The 23,556-nt window shown below is 36.4% G+C and overlaps 1 non-coding gene across 2 annotated transcripts; it reads left to right on the forward strand.

Moving 5' to 3' along the window:
• Positions 1-1,199: 1,199 nt before the first annotated feature.
• LOC107871938 lies at positions 1,200-23,228 on the forward strand. Of its 2 annotated transcripts, none has more exons than XR_007056050.1 (6): positions 1,200-1,371; positions 21,721-21,792; positions 21,888-22,005; positions 22,129-22,249; positions 22,354-22,399; positions 22,884-23,228. It is a non-coding gene; the product is annotated as an uncharacterized LOC107871938 (transcript). The 2 variants fall into 2 exon arrangements; XR_007056049.1 differs by having other exon boundaries at positions 1,223-1,371; positions 21,721-21,813.
• Positions 23,229-23,556: the final 328 nt, after the last annotated feature.

Below are 23,556 nucleotides of genomic sequence, written 5' to 3' on the forward strand. Positions count from 1 at the left end.
ATAGAAGTAGCAGATATTGTTTTTCATACGCTAAAAAAACATAGTTTTTTTTCTCAAAAACATATTTTAAAAAATTGCTTTTGAGAAAAATATTTTTAAAAACTTGGCCAAACACTAATTATTTCTCAGAAATATTTTTTTAATTTATTGATCAAATATAAACTACTTCTAAATAAAGTACTGTTTTTTTTTTTTTTAAACACTTCTCAAAATATGTCGATTTAATAAACTTAACTAAATAGGTTATAAGTAAGTAGAGGCGGACTCAGAAATTAAAATCGGCGGGGCATCACTATCTTTAATATAAACATGTTACGTAATTTTTTTTTTCTTTGAGTAACATAGACGTGTCAATCACTTGTTACAAAGTTTGGCATGGAACTCTAGTAAAACTAAAGAAAAATTGCAAGCAAAGAACGGCAAAACTTAAGCTATAACTACAAAAATGTAAAAACTCAGCTAAAATTTGCGAAAATAAAAAATGAGCACATTAAAAGTACCTTCTTGCACACCAAATTAACCAGTGGAACAGATTTATCTTTGTTACTAGATATGCCAATTTAAAAATATATCATTCATTTAAGATATACACATACATTTTTTCCCAGATTATTAATTGCCTGTAACATCTCTACCCTAAGTGTAAGTCCACTTGCATAAGTGAGTGATTTATTTTACACTAAAATAATTTTGTTTTTATTTCTTTGGTGCGGTAACATAAAATTAAATGATCATTTGTGAAATTACCAAGTTTCTTTTTCTCAAAAATTATTGACTAATTAATTGTGTTGTTAATTTCTTAAACAGTCATTAGCGACTAATTGTGGAGGACAATACAAACATAATGGTCAAATCAATACACGTTGTTCAAGGGATATGCGTACTTTCGATCGGGTTAGCTCTTACTCACTTTTTCCCAATTGGGATAGCTCCCCCTGTACTTTTACTTCTTTGTTATTGATTTGATACACCTCTTAGAAATAATAAATGATATACATAATTTATTATATTATATTTTAAATATAATAAATTTAATATTTTGTAAAATATGTTGGGTATTGACTATAGTTAATAACTAAAAATAAAATAGACATAAATAAGCAAATTATGTATTAATTTTTTAAACTGGACAAATATATGTGAAAATCTATTTTTTCATAACATGAATAAGCTAAGCAGAGGTGGAGGAAGAGAATAATATAATTTTGATTGCCTAGTTAAGAATTAATTAAGGGTCATTAATTAATGTAGTTGATTAAGGATATTTATCAATATTATATCCTAGAGTCCCCCTGCGGTTTTGTACCACATGATTCAAGAAGATGGTTGGCTGAGAATGTTCAGAAGCTCAAAAATCCTTCTACATGTCGAGTAAGTGACCAATCAGTTCTTTATTTTTTATTTTATATATATTTTTGGTATTTTTTTTCTCTATTGGATTTGTATTTAATTAAAAGAAAAGAGGTTAGCATTTGCTTGTATTATCGGAATTGATCAATTTTGCGTGCATTAAACTTGTGTTCTAATATTATTTTTGGCATCAGGAAATAATTTCATTTTAACCCTTAAATCTTAGCGGAGCTCTAACTTGAAAATAATTTTAAATTACAGTACTAAGTTGAGAGTAAAGTTGAACCTTCCTTAAGAATTTGAGTACATGGTATTCACTTGTTTCAAGTTGAACCTCTGCTAATGGTAGGAAGAACCCTGAAGGTTTTTGAATAGTAAAGTAATGAAACAGCAAAATTCAATGAAACAGTTGTTTCAATGTATCAGTGTGATAGCTACAAAAATGGAGAACAAGAAAAATAATGGAGAAGATGAGTTCATCTCTCTAATTGTATTGTATTGATATGCTATTTTCAAGTGAATAATGTGGATATATATACACAACATTAGAACCTTCTACTGCTAACTGTTAATTAGGTAGCTTAATTACTAACTAATTGAACCTACTAACTAACTCATTTACTGCTTAGATGGACTTAAAGAACTAAAATGACCTGATCTTTTTAAGTCTTAACATTCCCCCTCAAGCTAGATGGAATAAAAATATTCAGGACTCCTAGCTTGAAAAGAAGAAATTCATGTTGAACTCTGTTAAGTCCTTTGGTGAGGATGTCAGGCTGATGTCGTGTAGGTATATAGATGATATCAATTAGACCTTGTTGAAGTTTCCCTCTGATGAAATAGCAGTCTATTTCTCTATGCATGGTTCTTTCATGATATACATGGTTAGCAGCAAGTTGGATAACAACTTTGCTATCACTAAAGACTTTAACATGCTTCTTAACTTCAGCATCCAATTCTTCTAGTTATCAAAAGTAACCATACCAACTCTGTAGTTGTAGTAGCCAAACTCGTGTACTCAGCTTCAATTGAGCTTCTAGAAATTGTGGATTGTTTCTCGACTTCTCATGAGATTAGGGAATTTTTTATCTTAATTGCATAGCCACTTAATTGTTACTCTGTTTTATATTCCTTATGGGTGCCGTATCTATGTTATGTCATCTGCTTCTGTGCTGTACTATGTGTTTGTGTGATATCTCGTGACTTGAGCCGGGGGTCTTTCGGAAACAGCCTTTCTACTTCATCAGAGGTAGAGGTATGGACTGCGTACATCTTACCCCCCCCAGACCCCACTAAGTGGGAATACAGTGGGTTTGTTGTTGTTGTAATTGCATAGCCATTTATAGATCTTCTGGTGAGAAGGCATGCTGCCCAATCTACATCACAATATGTAGTGATGTTGTTTTCTGAAATACTTGACAACAACATTCCTTGTCCAGCACTTCTCTTGATATATCTAACAATTCTTGATGATGCATCCAATGAGATCTTTTGGACTGCTGAAGAAACTTGCTTAGTGTTTGAATACTATAGGAGATATCTGTTCTGGTCATATTTAGGTATAGAAATTTCCCAATCAATTTTTGATAAGTAGTTTGGTCTACAAGAGGATCTTCTTCACCTTTTTTTACTTAATCATTATACTGTTTTAATGTTAATTTGACATTAACATCTATAGGTGTACCAACAGGTTTGGATACAGATAAACCAATCTCAGAAATGAGCTCAAGTGCATACTTTCTCAAATACATTGTGATTTCAACTTTTGATTTGGAAACTCAATGTCTTAAAAAAATTTCAACTCTCTCTAAGTCTTTTATCTTGAAAGCTTGTTGCCGGTATTTCTTTGCATCTTCTATAAGTTTTAAGCTACTACTAGTTATTAGCATATCATCTACATACAATAATATAATAATAGTTCCTTCATCAGTCTTCTTTGTGAACAATGAGCAGTCATACTGACTTTGCTTGAACTTTAACTTCAATAGAGCCTTTGTAAGATTGTGATTCCATTGTTCTAGTCCATACGAGGATTTTACCAATCTACATACTTTCTTCTCTCCCTGACTGGATTATCCTTGAGAAAAGGGACATATATATCTCATCTCTCCCTGTAAGAATGTATTGTACATATCCGTTTGATGGGTATGCCGATATTTAGATGCTGCCAGAGCCAAGATGGTTCTTATAGTGACTACATTAACTATAAGTGAGAAAGTTTTCTTGTAATCTATCCCCTCGTTTTGACTATAGCCTTAGCTACAAGTATTTCCTTAAAACTCTCAACCTCACCTGTTGATTTATACTTGATTCTATAAATTTATCTCCATCATATAACAGTCTTTCGTGTAGGAAATTCAACCAATTTTCAAATATTGCAACTCTCAAGTGCTTGTATTTCAGCCTGTATTATTTCAACCTATCTAGGGTTTTTAATAGCCTCAGCATAAATAGTTGGCTCAATCAACAGAAATGTAGCAGCAACAAAGACTTCATACGGCCTTGACAGAGGACAATAGAATAGGTAATCAGAAATAGGATATTTAACATCTTTATTAATGTTCAGAGAAACAAAATCCTTCATCCATATAGGAGTATGTGCTTCTCTTTATGATCTCTTAGTAGGAACAACTGGATTTACTATTGGAATATCATCAACAGGCATATCATGACCTAGTGATTCAGCTAATGCATCATTAACTACTTAAGGTGATGCAACATTGTCAAAAAACTTTGCATTATCTGCTGAGTTTGTCAGACTAGGACCTTTTGAAGGTTAATTTGCAATATCAAACATAATATCTGCATTGTCTAAGACATCAATAAATAATGTTGAACACTTCTAAGACCGTACTTTAGAGAAAGGAAAGACAGATTCTTAGAAAGAACATCTTTACTGACACAAAATATATGCTCAATCAAATCATACGAAAATTACCGTTTCTAAACTTCTAAATAACCATGAATTGATGCTCTTGACCTTGGAGCTATTTTATCAGTGACTGTTAAGTTCTTAGCAAAATAAGGACAACCAAGTACTCTTAAGTACATGAGCATTGGTGCTTTACCATAAAGTCTTTCATATGGAGACTTACAATTGATTAAACACCCTGGATCTTTGGCCCTTGAAAATTCCTTGAGCTTTGAGCTCACTGCCCTGGTTACGACTTGACCTCATGAGTAGTAGGGTGTCCTGACAGGTCAGGTGACCCTAATCGTAAGGTGACCAGTGAGGGGTGTTGAAGTTTCTGTTCTGGATATGACTTGAGGGCATGAGTCGTAAAGACGCGTGATGAGTCGTTAGGACGAGTCGTAACCAAATCATGAAATTTTGTGGCTTGATTCCGCTCTGAGTACGAGTGATTCACTAAGATCCGTAAGGATATGTTACGAGTCGTAAGGTGTAATCATAGGGTTCAGTGTAAGTCTCAATTTGTGTTTTGTGTTGACTAAGACTGGACCCTACGAGTCGTAGGGTCTCATTACGGGTGGGTTGGTTGATTCGTACGAATAACAATGTAGGGTGCCTTGGTGGTACTGCCTTGGTTACGACTCATGGTGACGAGTCGTAAGGATTGGCTACGAGTCAAGGGTTGACTCGTAATCAAAATCGACACTTTTTCATTTTTTAAGTTGAGGGTACTCTAGACATTTCCCATTTTATTAACCCCTTGGACCAAAGACTTAAAGCCTTCCTTAGGGCTTCATTATCACATCATTAAAAAAAAACACTCCCAAATTCTCTCTCAAACTCTCTATTCAAGTTAAGGCTAGGGTTTCAAATAAAGTGGTCATCTAGGATTCTAAGGGTGCCTTCTTCTCCAATTTATTGGTATTTTAGGCATGTTACTCTTCCCTCATTGTCAATTTTATAAAAGCATGTGATTTAAAGTATTATTCATAAGATGTTGATGTTGAGTTTTGAACTCCGGGTTGGGGTTTTTTAATATAAATTGTTTAAATACTTTTCCATGATATCTATGACACTGTTGTGCTTAAATTGATGGTTGGTAAATGCATTGGAGTGCATAAGAATGGTGTATGGAAATAGGGTCACAAAGTAATCCCCAAATTAATTGGTTTGGTATGAAAATTGGTAACAACCTCAACTCACTTGCATAATTGATTTTGGTTTATGCATTACTTGGTTTGGTTTGTTTCTTGAAACTAATGCATATCATAAATGGTTAGTTGGTTAAGGATAGTTTTGAAAACATTGTGGGGTACACAAGGTTGTTTGGTTGTCGGTATTGGTATTGGTATTGGTTGGTTGTTTGGTTGTTGGTGGTTGGTTTTGGTCATAAACTTATCACAATATCCTTATATTGATATTCTCTTATCTTGTTATATGTTTGGAATTCATTCGACATGGGGTGTAAGGAGGTCAATGGTTGGGTATTGGGAGTGATCTTCAGTCCTGGTTAGACTTGAGATGCCCGACACGGCCAGACCCTCGTTCGGATCGTGTCAAATTGGTATCAGAGCGCTAGGTTCACGGTCAATTGTATGTCCACAAAGTTGTGTCAAGTAGAGTCTATTTTATGAGTCTGTAGCTCGCCATACTTATAAAGGAGAGGCTACGAGGCATTTAAGAATGTTTCTCTTTCTTATTGTTTTAAGTTGAGCTGTAGAGTTTAAAGGGCTCCTATGGAGTGTAAAGAAAAGGCACAGAAAAGACCATTACACCCTTAAAGAAGAGGCGGTCATGGAGTGTTTGATGTGGTCTTCTTCACACTTCAACATATGCCTTTCTTTGTGTCTTTTTGGTCTTCACAATTATTCTTCAACACTTAGAGCTCTCAGGCATCTAATCAAGGCAAGCTTCCAAGAAACCTTCCATACACGGGATTGTTCTATTGTAGGCTTAAAATGGGTCCCCTATGTGTGTTCCCGTGCCTTCAATGTGACCACAATTGGGTTCTTCTTGTGTTGGCCTCACATGATGTCATCGAAAGCTATGATGGCCATTTGGCTTGTATCATCCTTCCCTTCTTGAAAAAGATTCGATCTCGAATCCATATCTTGCAAAATCAAAGAAAGGACAAACAAACACAACATCCTCATGGCATGAGGGTTAGGGTTAGGGCAACAAATAACAACATCATTCCAAGGTGGTTCACACTTGAAATATAACCAAGGATCCTTCGTATTAAACATTAGAAATCTATGCAAGAATGCACAAAGGAATTGGTTAAGGAAATCACCAAGAGGTAAGGAAATCACAATGGTCATAATGGCATCACTAGTTACAAAAGGTAAGATTACCTTTTCCTTAGGATCCATAAGACACAATTGCCTCATCACCTATTTTAAAGACCACATCAAGAGTGGTATCTCGCTAGAAGTTAAGGTCCACGAAAAACATATAGCAATGTCACTCAAGCAAGTGGACCAATCAACAAATATCCTACCTCCACATAAAATAAATCCAAGACTAGCATAGATATCAACATAAGCAAAGAGGTAGTATAGAAAGACATCAACTGTAAAGGCATCACCCAAGGTGATATCATCTATAAGAAGGCCACTTGGCCCAAAAGATATAGAACATAAGACACACAAGGATGGAATTAAAACAATTAAGCATATATAACTTCTTCCCTTCAAGTAAAACATCAACTTGGCCTCCACAAGTTGGGATTCACTCAATTCAAGCACAAGTGTGTCAAGCAAGGATGCACATTTAGAAGCATTATTCCAAGAAGACAATGACACTTTTGGCCTCGGGTTTTCAACCATGAAACCACCTTTGAGAAATGGGTCTCTCATCAAAACCAAGTCACAAAGAAGGGCATCACAAGAATAGAGTTCATCTAAAGTGTTTTCAAGAGGGAACTCTTTTCTTGACCTACAAGTAGTGATACCTTGGTCAAGAATGGAAACACTCAAGGATGATCTCTCTTGGCGCTTTTTATTACTCCCCTTCTTTAGTTAACACTTAACATTGTTAGAAATTCCTCCCACACACAACTTGGGTCTATCAAGTGGATTGTAAATCCCCAAGAAAGACTCTCCATCATAGGGAAGGATACCAATATCCACAATCAACCTATGCTTGTTGGCTTGACCAAGCACCACGTTGGTTGTGTTGCAATTTCCGCAACCCAATAAGTCACCGGGGTCAAATGGGAGAAGTAGCCAAGAACATGGGTCAAGGCTATACTAACTTTTACCTAAGGTGTCATGCTTACAATTAGACATACCCTCGATATCACCATTAGAAATATCATGAACACAAAGAGGGTAGAGAAATGCGTCACACAAGTCAACTTCAACTATGATGTCCTTATGCATGTACTCACTAGTATCAAGTTCATCACCACTAGGATGCTCAACACGGGAAACACACAATAAAGAAGTAGATGGCATTTCTAAACATGCACCACTTTCTCTTTCACAAGAGTGGTCCTCATATATATACAATCCATCACGGGCAGCTAAGGGACCACTATCAAAACCGTCTTCACAAGAACAATCACAACTCGGGTTTTCTAACCATTCAAGCAAATCAAGGTCATATTCACCCGGTTGATCATTTTGCACACCCTCACTAGTTGTTGGCAACTCACATACCAACGTAGACTCACCTTGGTTTTCACAAGGGTCAACTAATGTGTGAATACTCTCATCACTTGGCATTGGGACCTTATTCAAGTTACAAGTGCTAGCACTAGGTGGACTCAATTCATTCTTACGAGAAGAACCAATTTTGTCATTTATTGGATAAACTAGTCCTTGCTTGCTTACAACAACAATTGGATCTTCATGCAACCTAGCAATATCAAGAGTATCACAAAGGGTCGACTCTTTCAATTACCCTTTAGGTAAACCACCAACTACATCCACTTGGCTACTACTATCCACATCACCATATTCTAAGTCTATAGGAGTGTAGGAGATAACATTTTTACCTTGTAGCTCACATGATGTGTGGTCTTTACCTTGGTATATGTCCGGGCAACCCACTTCTTCCTTCGGGAAGCTCTCATCACAAAGTGTTTGGACAAGAGGAATTGAATTTTGTGGGAAAAGTTTGGGTATCAATTGGCGTATCTTTTCAACGTGCCATTTGATATCTTCACAATTGGCATTGAAGCTATCACAATGGTCATTGAAGCGATTAAATGTGGCATTGAAATTATTGGAAGCCATGGTACCTAAAAGAAAAGACAACAACCAACAAACAACAAACTAGTTAGCTCAAATTAGCCTCACCACACTCGCACACTTTTGCTTACCTCACACTTCGCTTCACAAGTATTGAAAATTGGCTTGTACTTCGTAAGTGATTGAGGGACGAATCTACTTTTGTCCGGAATAGATTTTCATTTGAGTTGACTTACATAAAATTTTCTTTCGGAGTTGAACCAACAAAACACAACGAATAACAAAACGAGAAAAGCGCACAAGGAACGTAAACACGAAAGAAAAGGACTCTAAACTAACTCACAACCTAGTAGATAGTTACTAGTTTGCCAATTAGTGATAGAATCAACAAAATACAACTAAGAAACAAGGATTAGAAACCAAGAAACCAAAATTTGAGCTAAAAATTCGGTGGTACAAAGGTGATGACGTGGCAGCTTGTGGTTGGACGAAAATTTTGCAAATTTTTTTTGTTCTTCACTTTGTGTTTCGGCCAATCTTGAATCTTGGAAGAGGAGGATTGGTTTTAGGGGGGAAAATGCAAGGTTTGGAGCTTTTTTCAAGCTCCAAATAAGTTTGAATTGAATTGGTCCCCCCCCTCCTTGTACTTTCAATTGTACTTGGACTTGTACTTGATTATTCCTTCCTTTTTGTTCTTTTCTTTCTTTTGGATGACTAGGAAGGTGCTTGGAAATTTCCTTGAACAAGTACTACATTCTCTTTCCTCCTTTTTCAAGATCAAACACCTTTTTTGAATATTCTTCTCCAAGAACATTCAAGTGTTGGCCAATGTTGACCACAAGGCAAATGACCTCCAAATTTAAATTTTCTTGAAGATCTAAGGTTACTTTGCCAACCCAAACACAAATATCACAAAATCAGTCAAAAATGTCACAACCACAATAGCCCAAAACATGACCCACCCTCAAATAGCTTCAAACACAAGCTCAACAATGGTGGATGGTTCAAAAGACCTCTGATTTAGATCAAATCTTAGATCTAAACTCTATTAGTGCTAGGGAACAAGGATGTATCACTGGAAACTCACAAAACACACAAAAACAAAGTAGATCTAAGAACTAAAATTCTGCCCAAACACAAAAATGTGATTCACCTTTTTTTTTGATTTTTTGATTTTTGGACACTTATTCTAGTGTTAGGAATAAGGATCTACCACTAGAAATACACAAAACACACAAAATCAAGTCTCAAAATTTGAAAAACCCCCTAAAAACTATGAACAGTAACTTTTTTCTTTTTTTTTTTCTTCTTTTTCACCTTTTTTTTTATATTCAAGATAACAATCACAAGATTGATTTTGTTGGAACAAAATCAAACCTTGCTCTGATACCAAATGATAAGAAACAAATCTAAAATCCAAAAATAACAACACAACTAAAGAGAAGAAGATTGAGATGAAGAAGAACCAACAAACACACATTCGGATTTAGCACAAAAAGAAGAGAAAATGCATAAACTTATAGAATAGTTAGTGAGACATAAACCTTTACAAATTATACGAACTAAGGTGTGTATCAAACACCAAAACTCTCTACAATCCACAAAGGCAACACCACACTCTTATGTTGACACAAAAGGGAGTTGAAGCACCGCAAAGCACTAACGTTTCTAAGCCGATTGTCAACTCAAGTGAATCCACACTCAAGCTAACCCTAGTTTCAATTATGGCTTTTCTAAGCCCTACACTAAAGGAGATACACTCTCAAAGAGAGAAGAAATCTTCAATATTCATCAAAGTCTAAATGAAAAATAAGCCTAAGGAGTCTATTTATAGCTTATTACATAAAAGGCCAAAATACCCTTAATGAAAAGGGGCTCTTATGGTGTAAAGAAAAAACACAAAAAAGATCATTACACCCTTAAAGAAGGAGCGGTCATGGAGTGTTTGATGTGGTCTTCTTCACACTTCAACATATGCCTTTCCTTGTGTCTTTTTGGTCTTCACAATTATTCTTCAACACTTGGAGCTCTCGGGCATCTCATCAAGACAAGCTTCCAAGCAACCTTCCATACACAAGATTGTTCTATTGTGGGCTCAAAATAGGTCCCCCATGTGTGTTCCCATGCCCTCAGATGTGACTACAATTGGGTTCTTCTTGTGTTGGCCTCGCATGATGTCATTGAAAACTATGATGGACATTTGGTTTGTATCAGCGGAAACTTTTCTGTCCATTTGAGAACAATATGGACGAAACTCGTCCTACTCTAGGAGTTCAGACCCGGTCTAGGGTCACTGCTTCTGATTTCCCGAATGGACCTTCACCGATTCCTCTTGTCCCTTCTCAGTTACCTCGAGCGGATATGTCTAATACAAGGTTTTGCCAATCGATTCACTTCCTTACCTAATTGGTAACCTCCCAGACTGAGCGGGTTGCTTCGATTACTCTTTCCTCCGAGGCAACTAGAGTTGACCAATTTATGAGATTTAGTCCTCCTACTTTTACTGGTTCTAAAGTTGAGGAAGATCCTTAATACTTCATTACTGAGATAAAAAAGATCTTTTGTGTGATGCATGCCACTAATGTGGAGGGTGTGGAGTTCGCCGCTTAATAACTGAAAGATGTGGCGTACCAATGGTACGAGGAATGGTAACAGCCTAGGGGCGATGATGCTGAGTCCACTTTATGGGATGATTTCTTTGATGATTTTCTGGACCACTTATTTTCCCAAGAGTTGAAGGAGGAGAAGGCAGAAGAGTTTGTTAACCTGATGCAAGGCAAGATGTCCGTCAAGAAGTATGCCTTGAAGCTTCATTAGTGGTCTCGGTATATGCTCCAAATTTGGTGTCTAGCATGAGGGATAGCATGAGGGATAGAATGAGAAAGTTCACTTCTGGGTTGTCCCGAGTCTTGATTCTAGAGAGTAAGGCCGACCTGTTAAACAAGGAGATGTATATTTCTCGGCTTATGGTTTATATGTATCAAGTTGAAGAAGAGAAGAAGAAACAGGCTGAATTTTGGGAAAGGTAGAATAAGAAGTTTTGCTATTCAGATTAGGGTAGAGGTTAACAGCAAGCTAGTAGAGATGGTGGAAGTGGTCTAAGAAGAAGTGTGTGGAGGGGGGGTTCCGGTTCCTACTCTACGACTAGTGCTCTCTATCTGAAGCCTGTGGGTGATTGTCATTCTTAGCATGATAGTGGGCATAGGGAACAGGGTGCCAAATCTTAAGCTGGTGGGGCTCAATCGACTCCATCATACCCTCCTTATAGGTTTTGTGGTCAGCAACATCGTGGATTTTCTGATGAGGGGAGGGATAGGTGTTTCAAATATGGCCATCCAGGGCATATGCTTAGGAACTGTCCCTTGGGTAAGGTTTCTTTAGGAGTTAACAAGGTTCCTGTTGCCTCTTCATCAGCTCCTACACCACAGGGTGCCCCTTCTGGCTCTGATATTGGTCGGAACCGTCTCTATGCTCTCACTACCCGCTAGGAGTATGAGGCATCTCCTAATGTCATTATTGGTATGTTGAAACTCTTTTCCCGTGATGTGTACCGTTTACATTATTCAGGGTCCACTTCTTCTTATGTGATCCCATTTGTGGTTGTCCATTTTGGTTTTGGTCTTGAGTGTATTTCAGAGCCCTTTCCTGTTTCTACCCCAATGGGTGGCTCTATGGTGGCTAGAAGAGTCTATAGGGATTTTGTAGTGTAGGTTGGTAGTAGAGAAACTCTAGTAGATCTGATAGAGTTAGAGACAGTTTATTTCGATGTCATATTAGGATGGATTGGTTGCACTCCTGCTATGCCTCCTTAGATCGTTGAACCCATAAGGTCATGTTTAAATTCCATAATAAGCCAATCATAGAATGGGAAGAGGGTTCTCTAGTGCCTAAGGGAAGGTTTATATCGTATCTTAGTGCCCCAAAATTAATTTCCAATGAGTGTCTTTATTACTTGGTCCGAGTTAAAGATTCCAACTCAAAAAGTCCTTCATTATATTCCATTCCCGTGGTTAATGAACTCCCTGAAGTTTTCCCTGATGATCTTCCTGGTGTCCCACCCGATAGGGAGATTGATTTTGGGATTAATCTTGTTCCAGACACTCGTCCAATATCTATTCCCCCATATAGAATGACTCCAGCGGAGTTGCTTAAGGAGAAGTTGGCCTTCTAGACAAGGGATTCATCCGTCCCAGTGTGTCCTTATGGGGTACAGCAGTATTGTTCGTGCATAAGAAGGATGGTTCCCCTCGGATGTCTATTGACTACCAATATTTGAACAAGGTGATGATAAAGAATAAGTACCCTCTTCTAAGGATAAATGATTTGTTCAATCAGTTAATGGGTGCAAAGTTTTTCTCCAAAGTTGATCTTCGATCTGGGTATCATCAGCTAAAGATTAGGGAGGTGGATATACCAAATACTTCCTTTCGAATCCAGTATGGTCATTATGAGTTCTTAGTCATGTCTTTTGGTTTGACTAATGCCCCGACGATATTTATGGACTTGATAAATAGGGTCTTCTATCAGTTTCTGGATTTGTTTATCATTGTATTAATAGATGATATTCTAGTGTACTCCAAAAGTGAGGCGGATCATGCCGATCATCTCCGCCTTATGTTGCAGACCTTGAAAGATCTGCAGTTGTATGCTAAGTTCTCTAAGTGTGAGTTCTGGTTGAAAGCTTACTTTTCTAGGTCATATCATTTCTAGTGAAGGGATCATGGTGGATCCGCAGAAAGTTGAAGTGGTTAAGAAGTGGCCTAGGTCCACGACTCCAAGAGATATTCAAAGCTACTTGGGTTTAGTCGGTTACTATAGCTGCCCCGTTGCCTAAGTTGATCTAGAAGAAGGCGAAGTTATTGTGGTCTGATGTTTGTGAGGGTAGTTTTGAGAAGCTGAAAGATAAGTTGACGTCAGCTCTAGTTTTGACCTTGCCCGAGGGTGATGATGGATTTATGGTTTATTGCGATCCGTCCAGTGTGTGAATTGGTTGTGTTGATGCAGCGTGGTAGGGTGGTGGCCTATGCTTCTAGTTAGTTAAAATTTCATAAGAAAAATTATCCGACTCATGACCTGGAGTTGTTGGATGTGGTGTTCGGATTGAAGATTTGGCGTCACTATTTGTATGGAGTCCATGTAGATATCTTTTTTGATCATAAGAGCCAGAAATATGTGTTTACCTAGAAGGAGTTGAATCTCAGGCAAAGGAAATGACTTGAGTTGCTGAAAGATTACGACACGAGTCTCCACTATCACCCAGTTAAAGCTAATATGGTTGCTTATGCTCTTAGCAGGTTACCCATGGGGAGTCTAGCTCATATGGATGAGGATAAGCAGGAGCTGGTGAAAGATATTCACCATTTGGCTAACCTTGGAGTTCGTCTCTTGGACTTTGAAGATGGTGGTGTGTTTGTGCAAGAGGTGGCAAAATCATCCCTTGTTGTTGAAATAAAGGAGAAACAGCTACTGGATCCTGTCTTAATGAAGATTAAGGAGGATGTGGGACAATAAAAGGTTGTAGCTTTTGAGATTAGTAGTGATGGTATCTTGAGGTACTAAGGCAGGTTATGTATTCCCGACCTAGATGGATTTCAAGAGAGGATCTTGGCTGAGGCTCATGAATTGCGTTGTACTACTCATCCTGGTTCGACAAAGATGTATCATGATCTTAATGAGATTTATTAGTGGAACAATATGAAGCGAGATGTGGTCAATTTTGTGGCCAAATGCATTGTGTGTCAACAAGTGAAGGTTGAGCACTTGAGGCCCGGAGGGTTGTATCAAGAGATTGAGTTGCCTGTATAGAAGTGGGAGATAATTAATATGGATTTCATTACTGGTTTTCCTCGGTCTCGGAATCAGTTTGATTCAATTTGGGTCATCGTGGATAGGATGACTAAGTTTGCTCGTTTCTTGCTAGTGAGGACTAATTATTCGGCAGAGGACTATGCTAAGTTGTTCCTCTAAGAGATTGTGAAATTGCATGGGGCGCCTATTTTTATCATGTCAGATCGTGGTACTCAGTTCTCATCACACTTTTGGCATTCATTTCAGAGAGGTTTGGAAACTAAGGTGAGCCTTAGTACTACTTTCCACCTGCAGTTGGATGGACAATCGAAAAAGACTATTCAGACGTTGGAAGATATGCTCCGGGCTTGCGTGATTGACTATGGTCGTAGTTGGGTTGATCATTTGCCTCTTATGGAGTTTGGGTATAATAATAACTACCACTCTAGTATTACGATGGCCCCATTTGAGGTGTTGTATAGTAGAAGGTGTAGATCTCCTATCGGGTGGTTTGAAGTTGGTGATGCTGAGATGTTTGGCCTGGATTTGGTTCACCAAGCAATGGAGAAGGTGAAGGTGATTCGGGATAGACTTAAAGCTACCCAAAGTCGATAAAATTCCTATGCAAATGTGAGGCGTAGGGAATTAGAGGTTGAGGTTGGCGATTGGGTGTTCTTAAAGCTATCTCCCATGAAGAGAGTAATGTGGTTTGGGAAGAAGGGGAAGCTCAATCCCTGGTATGTCGGCTTGTACTTGGTCTTGAAGAGGGTTGGTAATGTTGCGTATGAGTTAGAGTTGCCTTTTAGTTTAAGCTCCATTCATCCGGTGTTCCATGTATCAATGTTGAGAAAATGTGTGGCTGATTTGTCGCTGATTGTGCCTATCAAGGATATTGGTATTTTTGATTCCCTGTCTTATAAGGAAGCCCCTGTTGAAATTTTAGATCAACAAGTTTGTCGATTGCAGACAAAGGACGTAGCTTCAATAAAGGTTCTATGGAGGAACCACAAGGTTGAAGAGGCTACTTGAGAAGCCGCAGAGGACATGAAGTCCAGGTATCCATTCTTGTTCTTTGCTCTAGATAATTGTGCCTAAGTTATGTGTTATTCTTAACATCTTTGTTTTCTAACTTTGTTAAAGGTAAGAGTAGAGGTATACGAAGTCCAATCGTGTTAGCAATTGCCTTGACCCATCATTCAAAGATGAATGATCCAAGTGGGGGATAATTGAAACACCCTGGATCTTTAGACCTTGAAAATTCCTTGAGCTTTGAGCTCACTACCTTGGTTAAGACTTGACCCCACGAGTTGTAGGGTGTCCTGACGGGTTAGGTGACCCTAATCGTAAGGTGACCAGTGAGGGGTGTTGAAGTTTCTGTTCTGGATACGACTTGAGGGCATGATTCGTAAAGATGCGTGATGAGTCGTTAGGATGAGTAATAACTAAATCATGCAATTTTGTGGCTTGATTCTGCTATGATTACGAGTGACTCACTAAGATCCGTAAGGATATGATACGAGTCATAAAATGTAATCATAGGGTGTTTAGTGTAAGTCTTAATTTGGGTTCAGTTTTGCCTAAGACTTGGACCCTACGAGTCATAAGATCTCATTACAGGTTGGTTGGTTGAGACGTAAGGATAACAATGTAGGGTGCCTTGGTGGTACTGCCGAAGTTATGACTCATGGTGATGAGTCGTAAGGAGTGGCTACGAGTAAAGGGTTGACTCGTAATCAAAGTCTACATTTTTTCAGATTTTAAGTTGAGGGCACTCTGATATTTCTCACTTTAAACCCTTGGACCCCACGACTTAAAGCCTTCCTTTGGGATTTATTATCACATCATTCCCTATAAAACACTCCCAAATTCTCTCTCAAACTCTCTATTCAATTTATGGCTAGAGTTTCAAAGAAAGTGGTCATCTAGGGTTCTAAGGGTGCCTTATTCTCCAAATTTCTTGGTATTTTTGGCATGTTACTCTTCCCTCATTGTCAATTTTGTAAAAGTATGTGATTTAAAGTATTGTTCGTAAGATATTGATGTTGGGATTTGAACTATGGGTTGAGGGTTTTTAATATAAATTGTTTAAATATTTTTCCATGGTATCTATGAAACTATTTTGCTTAAATTGATGTTTTGTAAATGCATTGGAGCGCATGGGTATGGTGGATGGAAATAGGGGTACAAAGGAATCCCCAAATTATTGGTTTGGTATGGAAATTGATAACATCCTCAACCCACTTGCATAATTGATTTTGGTTTATGCATTATTACTTGGTTTGGTTTGTTTCTTGAAACTAATGCATATCATAAATGGTTAATTGGTGAAGGATGGTTTTGAAAGCCTTGTGGGGTACACGGGAATCCCCCAAGTGATTTTAATAATGGAGTCAGCGGGGTACATGAGAACCCCCTGAGGGTTGGCTAATGAAATTGCTTGCAAGCTATGGTCGGTATGACGATACCACTTAATAATTCCTTAATGTTTGACTCTTGAAATTGGTGGTTGGATTATGTGTTACATGTTTTAATTGGGCAATAATGGGAATTGTGTTAACTAGCCGTGAAGGTGTGTGTCCGAAGGACTGATACTGGAAACTTTTATTTGCCGACATGAGGGTTGGTTTTGATGACAAGGGAATTCCAAAAGGTGGAGGGAAAAGGGTGCAAGGGAATTCTCGGTCATCTAATATCTCCGGTTAGACTAACACGCACTAGGGCCCGTTCAGGGGGTAACACTGGACCTATATGGGCCCGTTCAGGGGGTAACACTGGACCCATATATCCCGTGGGTGAATTTATGACGACAAAGCTACACAAAATCAGGTTAAAATTTTAAAATTCATGCTAAGCCCTTTCCTTATCCCAGCATTATATATATATATGGATGTGCATGGGTGTGTACATGTGCTTTGGTTTGACTTGGTTTGAATTGACGATATTATTTTATCCTTATCCTTGAGTTACATGCTAGCGGTCACCCTGCTAACCTTCTTCGGACGCTGTATCCCCACATGATGTAGGAAATGGCCATACTTTTACCTCTCTTGTACTTTGACTAGGATTCTGGATCATCTCATGAGTCAGATTGAAGTGGTGAGCTTCCATACTAAAGTAGGCCCCATTTCATGCTATGAATTTCTTTATGTCTTTACTACTTCTTTTGGTTTTGGTTTTGGTTATGGTCAGGGGCATGTCCTAACTAGATATTCTTTGGTTTTGAATAGAGGCTTTGTCGGACTACTATGGACATGGGCGGTATCAGTGTCGGTATCGGTATTGGTATTGGTTGGTTATTTGGTTGTTGGTGGTTGTTTTTGGTACTAAACTTATCATAATGTCTTTAAATTAATATTCTTTTATCTTGTTATATGTTCAAAATTCATCTGACATGGAGTGTAAGGAGGTCAATGGTTGGGTATTGGGGGTGATTTTTGGTCCTAGTTAGACTTGAGATACCCGATACGGATAGACCCTGATTCAGATTGTGTCAACTGATGACCTGACTAGGCATTCTATTTATCAAAATTAATGGAGCTAACATACAACGACCCCAAAATTTAAGGGTACACCTTGAAATCTCGATGATCTAGTTACTTTCAACTCATGTCTGTGTTTCCTCTCAACAATTCCATTATGCTGAGGGGTGTAGAGACATGGCCTTTGATGGACTATTTCTATTTCTTTAAGGAAGTTCTCACTTAGGGAATTAACAAACTCTATACCATTATCATACCTCAGGACCTTTTAGATTTACAAAATTCAGTCTGCACATACCTGACAAAATACTAAAGAGATATGTAAACATTTGATTTTTGCTTTAACAGAAACAACTAAGTCATTCTAGTAAAATCATCCACCACTGTGAGGAAATATCTATTACCATCAAAAGTAGCTGTATTACATGGCCCTCTTACACATCAATGTGCAGTAAATCAAAACTAGCAACACTTTTGATACTACTCAAAGAAAAATCCAGTCTTGTCTACTTAGCATATGGACATATAGTACATTTGTCCACTAACTTGCTATTGAAAACACTATCTAGAGAAAACAGTTTACTCAACACTTTAAAAGACATGATTAATTATCTTATGCCAAAGCTCTAAGTCTGCATTCTACATTTTTTAACAGTTAATTAAATTTTATGTAGCTGCACATGACATCTTGCAACTGACTTTGTGTCAATCTATTGAGTAGTAATTATAAACCTCCATCTTCTTTATCAATATCCCTTACCTTGACATTGTAAAACACAAAAGTGAGAAAAATATGACTAAGCATTCCAACTCCTTGATCACTTTGCTCATTGATTGAAGATTGTATTGAAATTCTAGAATATGTAAAACATTGGTAATAATACTTCTTGGTGAAATAGAATATGATCCAATATGAGTTATATTGGAAATATCTCAATTAGGTACATAGACTTTCTTTGGACAGTCAAGCTTGACAATAGAATTCTTTGTGAGGACACCAATCTTTGAAACTTTGTGACTGATTGCTCCTGTATCAATTATCCAAATGTCACTTTTCTCAGAAACAAGTAAGGATTTACTTGCTATATTAGCTGTATGAGTTTGTTTAGTGTCCCTTGAGCTGTTGTTGGCATGATTCTGATTCAACATTTGCAGGATTTGTTCATATTGACTCTTGTGAATATACAGTTTTGAAGTTGTTGTGGTATAATCATCAACTTCCTTGCTCCTTCCAGTAGACTGACTAGGCTACACTAAATTGCCAGGTGTCATGGACACATTTGTATTAAAACTATAATTGATCTTGCCCTGTGAATGATCAATCAGTTCATTTCCTATTATGTTCTGGCTGTTAATCACACTGTACGCAACACCTGTTTCTCTACCATAAGTCTTTCTCTTGTACTTGAAGTCGGGTGGATATACCACTATTTTGTAGCACTGATCTTTAGTACCCTTTATATTTACAGAATTCACATATAATATTAAAGTTTCTTTTGAATCTATTGTTGTTTCCAGCCTAATAAGTAGAGCCATGGCTTGCATTAGCGACCTGAATTCATCCATTGTAACTACCATTAGTTCTTGAGTACATCACCATAGGGTCCAAAGTAGACATTATAGAATTCATACCAAGGTTACCACCACTTGATGAGACTAACATTTGACATTCATCACTAACCACCATAACATAAGCTTGATTAACTCTAGGTACAAGGTTCATAAGAAGAATTTGAGTCCTAGACTTATGATAATTTTCATTCAACCCTATGAGAAACTGATATAGTTTTTGTCTGTTCAAATGATCCACAAATCCTCTGGATCTTTCACAATTGCAGCTTGGAGAAGAGACTAAAGCCTTAAATTCATCCCAAAGATTCTTTATCTTAGTATAATAGACCATGAGAAACTGATATAGATTTTGTCTGTTCAAATGATCCACAAATCCTCTGGATCTTTCACAATTGTAGCTCGGAGAAGAGACTAAAGCCTTAAATTCATCCCAAAGATTCTTTAGGTTAGTAGAATAGACAGAAATAACAGATGTGCCTTATTGTAGAGTAACAATTTCCTTATGAAGATTGAATGTTCTTAAACCATCCACTCAGTCAAATCTTTCTTTCAAATCTACCCAAACACTATAAGCACAAGTAGCAAAAATAACAAGTCCAAGAAGACTCTTTGAAACAGAATTCAATAGCCAAGAAAGAACTATGGCATTCACTCTCTCTCATTGACTCCACAGTTCCTCATTAATACTATTATTTGTATAAGATCCATCAATTAATCCAGTTTTATTTCTATTTATTGAACGACTCCACAAGACATAATTTTCAATATCAAGCAATTGAAAAGAAATAAGATTCACACTACTAATGCCAATGGGGCTCAAGAACTATGGATGATTGTAGTTAATACCTTGACCAACAAATATTAGAGCATCAAAGTTTGTACTTTCAGGATTTCCAAAATTTTCAGTGTCTCCACCACTGTAGGATGTTGAACCATTTGCATAACCACCAAAATTTAAGCTCGCAGTAAATCTGTAGTTGCATGTTCACTTCTAGTTCCCATTTGTAAAAATTCTTTGATTTGATGGCACTTCCTTTGACAAACTTTGAATCTTCAGAACTTATTTTTCTTTTGATCTTGAGATAACCTTTTGCAGAAGCTTTGTCTTTGGATTCTTTCTTCGAAGAACCCTTGATCGAAATCAATTGCAAGACCTCGATCTATTCATACCTCGATCGAAGCTCTGATACCATGAAAGTTTTCGAATAATAAAGTAAAATTCAATAAAATTAAACAGTGTTACAATGTATCAGTGTGATAGCTACAGAAATGAAGAATCTCTCTAATTGTATTATATTTATATGTTATTTACAAGTGAATAGTGTGGATAGATATATCTATATATATATACACACACAATATTAGAACCTTCGACTTCTAATTGTTAATTAGTTAGCTTAACTAAGTAGTTGAACCTACTGACTAACTGATTTACTGCATAGCTGGACTGAAAGAACGAAAATGATCTAATCTTTTTATGTCTTAACAAAACCCTTAACTAACCTGTACTAATTTCTCAACCTTCAGCAATTCTCCAATGTTCTCTTATTTGTTTTTGCGTCAATCCTTTCACCTTAAGACGTTCTTTGTCCTCAAGTATTGTGACATACTTATGTCTATGACATGTATCAAAGTGTTGACATACTGTTGGATTTCTTCCTTTATTCCCTTCAAATAAAATAGAACAGTTATTTTCTTATAAGTATTGTGAATGTCAAAGTGACGTGTGATAGTGTTAGATTCTATAGTGTGAATTGGGAAAGTATAAGTGTGAATTTGGAAAGTAGCTTAGGATTATATGTTAAGGATTAAGTGGCACAGCTTAGGCCACGTGTTTGCGTGACAGCCATTGGATGAGATGAAATAAATGGATGGGATGGATTCTTCATTAAAGTGATGAACGGCTAGATGATAGGTGACAACTGGATTAGGCCAAGTGGTTATATATCAACACAAGTGCAGCTGAGAGAAAGGAGATTTTGGACTGGTTGTTATTTTTTGTTCTTTTTTTTTTTTTTTCCTTCTTCCTTGATTAATTCCTTCTCCTCATTAACGCACTATCACAGGTTACAGAGCTGGACGCTTATCAATGGAGTTTGGTTCGCAGTAATCTTATAGTAGTGGACACTATTGTAACAACTGTGCTGAAATATTATCAATAAAATCTCAATTTTGTTCGATTGAGTTTTTGATTTCTCTCTTGCGATTCAATTACGATTTTTAGGGACATAATAGATAGGTGACTAAGGTGAGTCATGCCACAACTGAATAATAATCTGTTTTAGTTGCAATTAGGATCTAAGACCAACTTACCATTTTTTTCCCATATGATCATGCACGAAAGTAAATGTAAATGATAAATCTACTGTGATAAGAAATCCAGAAAAAACACTAAACAATTTTCTCCTTCTGTAATTCTTTTTAGGAAGAATGGCACGAACTCTCTGTGATTTGGGCCAACAATAAGAACGTACGAGACGCTCTACATGTTCGAAAGGTTTGATATTTTAAATATAAGGTAATTTCTTTAAAATTAAAACCTAGATATTATTCACTAAATATGAATAAAATTATTTATATCAAATTCCTCAGGAGACTAGTGGAGCATGGGAACGATGCAGGAGTAACTTGTCTTTTGCAATAATTATCAACAATACTATACCATATCATGCAAATCTTAGCCGTAAGGGCTTTAGGTTTCTTATTTCAGGTATTTGTTAGACTATTATATTTTGATTATAAACTTGATAATAATTCTCGAGACATATTATTGATGTATTGATCATAAATAATTTTATGTTTTTTACTTCTTTTTCTTTTTTTCTCTGAGCAGTGGTGATCACGACATGGTTGTGCCATTTAGTTCAACACTATCATGGATTAAATCACTAAACTACTCTATTATTGATGATTGGAACTTGGAAGCCATGGGTAGTTAATGGTCAAGTTGCAGGGTGAGTTCCTAACCTAAATATTTTTTCAATTATTCCTTAGATAATATAATGTTGTGAAAAAGAGATAAGTACAAAATAATTAATTGAGCTTTTTTATTGCATAGTTACACAAGAAGTTACTCCAATCAAATGACGTTTGCAACGGTCAAGGTAAGAAACATTATTTTTCTTTCCTCTAACTAATAAACACTTTTCATCGTAAAAATTTACTCCAACCAAATAATCAATTACTTGCTCCGTGCATCTTTACGTGTCCATGTTACTAAAAATATATGTTCAACAATATTTGTTCAGCTTAAAAAATCAATAGATAAATTTATCATTTTATATCCATTATACCTTGCTATTAAATATATTATTTATTATTTAATATATTTTTCAGAGCATTAAACTTATTATATTTAAAAAATAATATAGTAAAATTATCCATATTATTTATTGTTTCTTAAGGTGTGTGTCAAATTCTTAAAAAACAAGTATTGTTGGACGGATGGAGCAATAATACATCTTTTATAGATACATTTTATCATTCAATCACGATTAAGTTATATCTCACTTTGTTGGGGTCTTTTAATTCATTTATCTGCTTTTTAAAGTTAATTTTCTAATTATGTTTAATGACTTTTGAATACAGGGAGGAGGGCATACTGCCTCCGACTGGAAACCTGTAGAATGTCTTGCCATGTTAAAGCGTTGGTTATCCCACGTATCGCTTTAATTGATTTTCAAGATCTTTAATGAAAATTTACAAATTGATTATTTTTTTTGAGCCTACAAGGATTTTCTAAATAAGTCATGTATATTGATAGTATAATGTAATTTTTATATCATCGACTCAATCTAGTTGGCTATAGTAGGTTATTGTTTTATTTTTCAAATTACCCTATCAAGTTTGATGTATGAAAAATTAATTGTTATTAGGCAATTTAACTTGATGTTACAAATAATTCATATATTGTCGGTGTACAAAATTTAAATTCCTTCTATATATTGACATCTAATTATTTGATGCTATAATTCAAGAATTGATGCTCTTTCTATGCCTAAAAAATTTATTTCCCAAGAAAAGAAAAATAGAAAAGATATGGTCAACCTTAAACAAAAAGCTGCCGAATATATCATGTTGTTGTATCAACAATTTGTTAGAAAACATACATTCACAGTGGAAGAAACAAATAGGATTACTTGCATCTAATATAGACAACACATAATTATAGATTTTAATCAAGTATAAAATCGATACTTATCTCTTGAAACGTGATCATAAACACGAATCGCACCTTCAAACACGAGAAAAAACTGCCCAC

The sequence above is a fragment of the Capsicum annuum genome, chromosome 5, assembly GCF_002878395.1.
Source record: "Capsicum annuum cultivar UCD-10X-F1 chromosome 5, UCD10Xv1.1, whole genome shotgun sequence".
Lineage (NCBI taxonomy): Eukaryota > Viridiplantae > Streptophyta > Magnoliopsida > Solanales > Solanaceae > Capsicum > Capsicum annuum.